Source organism: Mesoplodon mirus (genome assembly GCF_964341445.2).
Source record: "Mesoplodon mirus genome assembly, chromosome: 7".
Classification (NCBI taxonomy): domain Eukaryota; kingdom Metazoa; phylum Chordata; class Mammalia; order Artiodactyla; family Ziphiidae; genus Mesoplodon; species Mesoplodon mirus.
This window is the reverse complement of record NC_138983.1, coordinates 69403046-69410206: the sequence shown is the minus strand read 5'-3', so window position 1 is coordinate 69410206 and position 7161 is coordinate 69403046.

The window sequence follows — 7161 nt, the reverse complement described above, 5'->3', positions numbered from 1 at the left end:
TACTTTAAAAAAATTGAGGTGAAATTCTCATTATACAAAATTAACCATTTTACAGTGTACAGTTAAGTAGCACTTAATACATAAACAGTGCTGTGCAACCGTTACCTCTTCCTAGTTCCAAGACATTTTCATCACCCCAAAAGGAACTGTCAATACCCATTAAGCAGACCTTCCCCCTTCTCCCCTCCCCCCACCAACCACTGTCAGAAAGAAAGCACTGAATCTATAGGTGTTACTAGGATACTGGAGTTTAATTCATGGAGTGTCAAAGTATCTGAAGTTTTAACTAGGCCTGAACCTGAACCTCCTTTTTCCTTACTTATTCTGAAGCCTTCTGACCTTGTTCAGAATTTTAATTTTGTTTTAAAACAAAAGTAAGTACAGTCTGTACAGACAATACAGATGAAGAGTGCGTTTTGGTACTGAGAGCAGCCTGTGAAACTACTTAACTATTAGCTTCTGATCTCAGCAATTACTCTAGTTTGACTGCCTGTGCAGAAATAGTATTACTTTCCTAGATTTCAGATGATGACTGAATCTTTCATAGAACTGTGACTAGTGGAAGACACTTCTTTAATTTATGCAGTCATGTATTCAAATTTTGCTCTTTTATTTTGGAAGCAAAGGAATAACAATTCTAATTAGGGTAATATTTTTAAAAATCTAAGGTAGGGTCATATTTTATAACCAAGCAAGGGTATCTTTATCAATTAGTTCTGTGGTAAGAATAAACTTTAAATCAAGGAGGAGAAGAGTAAACCCATGAGGAGAAAAGGTATTTTTGGGAAGTGGTTACTTGCTCTTTACTATTAATTAAATTATTTATAATATTTTGCTTAACTCCATGATTCTACCAAGTTTCTATTATCATAACTACAATGAAATACAGTTAAGTTCCAGAATTTTCTAGGATGGACTACAGTTCATACTCAAAGGGTTTGACGGACTATAATATATATAATTTAGAATCCTTACTTTTGTTATCAATAAACAAATAGGATGGCTGAATAGGTAATGTAGACTTCTGAAAGAATTCTGAAATAAGAAACGGCCGTCAATAAGGTTAGTAGTTAGTAAATAATTCTAACTTTACTAGTTGATGAAAGTCCAGAAAAGTTTAATGAGCTAGTGACCTTTATTTCTTCACCAGAATCGTTGGTACCTGGATGGCTAAATTTTCAAGTTATCATAAAAAAAGATTAAAATCCAAGAAGTAACGTAGGAGATAATAGTCTGGATCGTTTCATCAGATTTTATTCAGTTTCATATACAGAAGGCTATAGGTAAGGATGAAATTATGCAGTGTAATGGAACTGCATATGTGGCAGAAAAACTCGGTAATACTCTTCTTCCTTGTTTTTTTTTTTAACATCTTTATTGGAGTATAATTGCTTTACAGTGGTGTGTTAGTTTCTGCTTTATAACAGTGAATCAGTTATACATATACACATGTTCCCATATCTCTTCCCTCTTGCATCTCCCTCCCTCCCACCCTCCCTATCCCACCCCTCTAGGTGGTCACAAAGCACCAAGCTGATCTCCGTGTGCTATGCGGCTGCTTCCCACTAGCTATTCTGCGTTTGGTAGTATATATATGTCCATGCCACTCTCTCACTTTGTCTCAGCCTACCCTTCGCCCTCCCCACATCCTCAAGTCCATTCTCTAGTAGGTCTGTGTCTTCATTCCCGTCTTACCCCTAGGTTCTTCATGACCTTTTTTTTTTTCTTAGATTCCATATATATGTGTTAGCATATGGTATTTGTTTTTCTCTTTCTGACTTACTTCACTCTGTATGACACACTCTAGGTCCATCCATGTCACTACAAATAACTCAATTTCGTTTATTTTTATGGCTGAGTAATGTTCCATTGTATATATCTGCCACATCTTCATATCCATTCATCTGATGATGGACACTTAGGTTGCTTCCATGTCCTGGCTATTGTAAATAGAGCTGCAATGAACATTTTGATACATGACTCTTCTTGAATTATGGTTTTCTCAGGGTATATGCCTAGTAGTGGGATTGCTGGGTCATATGGTAGTTCTATTTTTAGTTTTTTAAGGGACCTCCATACTGTTCTCCATAATGGCTGTATCAATTTACATTCCCACCAACAGTGTAAGAGGGTTCTCTTTTCTCCACACCCTCTCCAGCATTTATTCTTTGTAGATATTTTGATGATGGCCATTCTGACCAGTGTGAGATGATATCTCATTGTAGTTTTGATTTGCATTTCTCTAATGATTAATGATGTTGCATTCCTTCATGTGTTTGTTGGCAATCTGTATATCTTCTTTGGAGAAATGTCTATTTAAGTCTTCTGCCCGTTTTTGGATTGGGTTGTTTGTTTTTTCGATATTGAGCTGCATGAGCTGCTTGTAAATTTTGGAGATTAATCCTTTGTCAGTTGCTTCATTTGCAAATATTTTCTCCCATTCTGAGGGTTGTCTTTTGGTCTTGATTATGGTTTCCTTTGCTGTACAAAAGCCTTTAAGTTTCATTAGGTCCCATGTGTTTATTTTTGTTTTTATTTCCATTTCTCTAGGAGGTGGGTCAAAAAGGATCTTGCTGTGATTTATGTCATAGAGTGTTCTGCCTATGTTTTCCTCTAAGACTTTTATAGTGTCTGGCCTTATATAAAGGTCTTTAATCCATTTTGAGTTTATTTTTGTGTATGGTGTTAGGGAGTGTTCTAATCTCATACTTTCACATGTACCTGTCCAGTTTTCCCAGCACCACTTATTGAAGAGGCTGTCTTTTCTCCACTGTATATTCTTGCCTCCTTTATCAAAGATAAGGTGACCATAGGTGCGTGGGTTTATCTCTGGGCTTTCTATCCTGCTCTATTTATCTATATTTCTGTTTTTGTGCCAGTACCTTACTGTCTTGATTACTGTAGCTTTGTAGTATAGTCTGAAGTCAGGGGGCTGGATTCCTCCCGCTCCATTTTTCATTCTCAAGATTGCTTTGGCTATTCAGGGTCTTTTGTGTTTCCATACAAATTGTGAAATATTTTGTTCTAGTTCTGTGAAAAATGCCAGTGGTAGTTTGATAGGGATTGCATTGAATCTGTAGATTGCTTTTGGTAGAAGAGTCATTTTCACAATGTTGATTCTTCCAATCCAAGAACATGGTATATCTCTCCATGTATTTGTATCATCTTTAATTTCTTTCATCAGTGTCTTATAATTTTTTGCATACAGGTCTTTTGTCTCCTTAGGTAGGTTTATTCCTAGATACTTTATTCTTTCTGTTGCAATGGTAAATGGTAGTGTTTTCTTAATTTCACTTTCAGGTTTTTCATCATTAGTGTATAGGAATGCCAGAGATTTCTGTGCATTAATTTTGTATCCTGCTACTTTACCAAATTCATTGATTAGCTCTAGTAGTTTTCTGGTAGCATCTTTAGGATTCTCTATGTATAGTAGTATCATGCCATCTGCAAACAGTGACAGCTTTACTTCTTTTCTGATTTGGATTCCTTTTATTTCTTTTTCTTCTCTGATTGCTGTGGCTAAAACTTCCAAAACTATGTTGAAGAAGAGTGGTGAGAGTGGGCAACCTTGTCTTGTTCCTGATCTTAGTGGAAATGGTTTCAGTTTTTCACCATTGAGGACAATGTTGACTGTGGGTTTGTCATATATGGCCTTTATTATGTTGAGGTAAGTTCCCTCTATGCCTACTTTCTGCAGGTTTTTTTTTTTTTATCATAAATGGGTGTTGAATTTTGTCAAAAGCTTTCTCTGCATCGATTGAGATGATCATATGGTTTTTCTCCTTCAATTTGTTACTATGGTGTATCACGTTGATTGATTTGCATATATTGAAGAATCCTTGCATTCCTGGGATAAACCCCACTTGATCATGGTGTATGATCCTTTTAATGTGCTGTTGGATTCTGTTTGCTAGTATTTTGTTGAGGATTTTTGCATCTATGTTCATCAGTGATATTGGCCTGTAGTTTTCTTTCTTTGTGACATCTTTGTCTGGTTTTGCTATCAGGGTGATGGTGTCCTCGTAGAATGAGTTTGGGAGTGTTCCTCTCTCTGCTATATTTTGGAAGAGTTTGAGAAGGATAGGTGTTAGCTCTTCTCTAAATGTTTGATAGAATTCGCCTGTGAAGCCATCTGGTCCTGGGCTTTTGTTTGTTGGAAGATTTTTTATTACAGTTTCAATTTCAGTGCTTGTGATTGGTCTGTTCATATTTTCTGTTTCTTCCTGATTCAGTCTTGGCAGGTTGTGCATTTCTAAGAATTTGTCCATTTCTTCCAGGTTGTCCATTTTATTGGCCTAGAGTTGCTTGTAGTAATCTCTCATGATCCTTTGTATTTCTGCAGTGTCAGTTGTTACTTCTCCTTTTTCATTTCTAATTCTATTGATTTGAGTCTTCTCCCTTTTTTTCTTGATGAGTCTGGCTAATGGTTTATCAATTTTGTTTATCTTCTCAAAGAACCAGCTTTTAGTTTTATTAATCTTTGCTATCGTTTCCTTCATTTCTTTTTCATTTATTTCTGATCTGATCTTTATGATTTCTTTCCTTCTACTATCTTTGGGGTTTTTTTGTTCTTCTTTCTCTAATTGCTTTAGGTGCAAGGTTAGGTTGTTTACTCGAGGTGTTTCCTGTTTCTTAAGGTAGGATTGTATAGCTATAAACTTCCCCCTTAGAACTGCTTTTGCTGCATCCCATAGGTTTTGGGTCGTCGTATCTCCATTGTCATTTGTTTCTAGGTATTTTTTGATTTCCTTTTTGATTTCTTCAGTGATCACTTTGTTATTAAGTAGTGTATTGTTTAGCCTCTGTGTGTTTGTATTTTTTACAGATCTTTTCCTGTAATTGATATCTAGTCTCATAGCATTGTGGTCGGAAAAGATACTTGATACAATTTCAATTTTCTTAAATTTACCAAGGCTTGATTTGTGACTCAAGATATGATCTATCCTGGAGAATGTTCCATGAGCACTTGAGAAAAATGTGTATTCTGTTGTTTTTGGATGGAATGTCCTATAAATATCAATTAAGTCCATCTTGTTTAATGTATCATTTAAAGCTTGTGTTTCCTTATTTATTTTAATTTTGGATGATCTGTCGATTGGTGAAAGTGGGGTGTTAAAGTCCCCTACTATGAATGTGTTACTGTCGATTTCCCCCTTTATGGCTGTTAGTATTGAAGTGGTCCTATGTTGGGTGCATTCTTCCCTGTTTTTCAAAACAAGAAGAATCTACTCTAAAATACCTTCTTCAGGATTGGAACTGTTCCATCTTCATTTTTTTTGTTTCTGTATCTTCTAGAACAATGCCTGCCACAGGGTAGTTAATATTTTTTTTGTTTTTTTTTTTTGTTTGTTTGTTTTGCATTTCACTGGCCTCTCACTGTTGTGGCCTCTCCCGTGGCGGAGCACAGGCTCCAGACGCGCAGGCTCAGCAGCCATGGCTCACGGGCCCAGCCACTCCACGGCATGTGGGATCTTCCCGGCCCGGGGCACGAACCCGTGTCCCCTGCATCGGCAGGCAGACTCTCAAGCACTGCGCCACCAGGGAAGCCCTATTTTTTAAATTAATATGGGAAATATGAAATTATACAATATAACAGAGTTGTATCTCATATAAGGCCCAGAAACTCTGCAGTGTCCTTCTTTCTTGGGTAGTAAAGACAAGGAGAGGAGACCCTGTTACTAATAGGATTTTAAAATAATTGTCCTGAGTATAGAGACCATGCCTTCCTCAGTTTTATATACTCAATGCTTAGCATGTAGTAGGCATTCATAAATGTTTGTTGAGTGCATACATTGATATCCCTCAACTAAGGGGAGTCATAACTGAGCATAGTTAACAAACCTAAATAAGAAATAAAAGCTCTGTACAAAAAAATCTGCTGTTTTACCTGAGACTAAAAAAAATTCCTGAAGCCATTATTATAACTATTATATATTGAATATCCACTATGTGCTATATACTTTGTTAGGCGCTTTTTAAATAACTGATCTCAAGGCTTCACAACAATTTGCAAGAATTTTTATTTTATAGATAATGAAGCTTCAGAAATGTTAAATACTTGCCCATAATCATAGAGCTACCAAGCGAGTGGCTCAGCTGTGATCGAGTCCTTAAGTCTGTCAAACTCCAAAAACCCATGCACTTTCCACTGTGCCAGTATAACTCAACATTTATATAGGGTGCTTAGTATGTGTCAGGCAGTGTGCTAAATTTCTGGAAAACCAGAATAAATAATGGGTAATCCCTTACCTCAAGGAATTTACAGCTTGGTGGGGGAAGAATGGTTAAGTGGCACCAGTAAGTTACAGCAGTTCATTTTAGCTGAGGGAAAAGTGGAAATTCCTCCCCAAAAGTTTTTGAGGTAGGCCTTGAAAACAGTGGAGGCAGGGTGGGGCATGTATTTGGGAATGGTTAGTGTCTTGTGTGACTGAAACCTGATAAGCGCAAAAGTATCATATTCTGAGGCAAAACTCTGTAGCCTGATCAAAGCCAGCCTGATCAAAGCCTTGAGTTTCAGTCTTCCACTATGTCTGTTCAGGTTCAAATCATCTGTTTAATAGATTTATTATATCCTTCTCTCATCCTTGAATAGTTCCCCAGTTAAATCCATTTTACACATCATGGCCGGATCCATCATCTGAAAATGGAATGTAGACACTCTCCTGCTCAAAAACTTCTGGAGCTTTCCACTTTATACAGATTTAAGTTGATATAATTAAGCCTATAATTAAGGGTCTATATTCTGACCTCAACATCCATTCCAATTTTATTTTCTACTACTACCTTTTATTTATCTTGGTTTGTCTGTCATCACTGTTTACAACAAAAATATATGTGCTATCACAGAGGTATGAACAAAGATATATGTCTTGCTGGCTATTCTAGGCTTTAAGATTCTTTTGGAGCATCATGTCTTGTGTATAAACCATGATTCAATAAAATTTTATTGTATTAATATATGAATGGATGTGGTGAGAGAGGAGCAGGTTTATGTGGTAAGAAGTTTTTAATTTTAGACATGTTAAATTTAAAGTATTAGTGGAATACCGAGTGAAGTTGTCTAGTAGACGGTTAGAAATATGGGCTTCAAAGTTCGGAGAGAGCCAAAAATGTGGAAATCACCCATCTAGATATGCTGGGCAAACTAGTAGAGTGATTGCA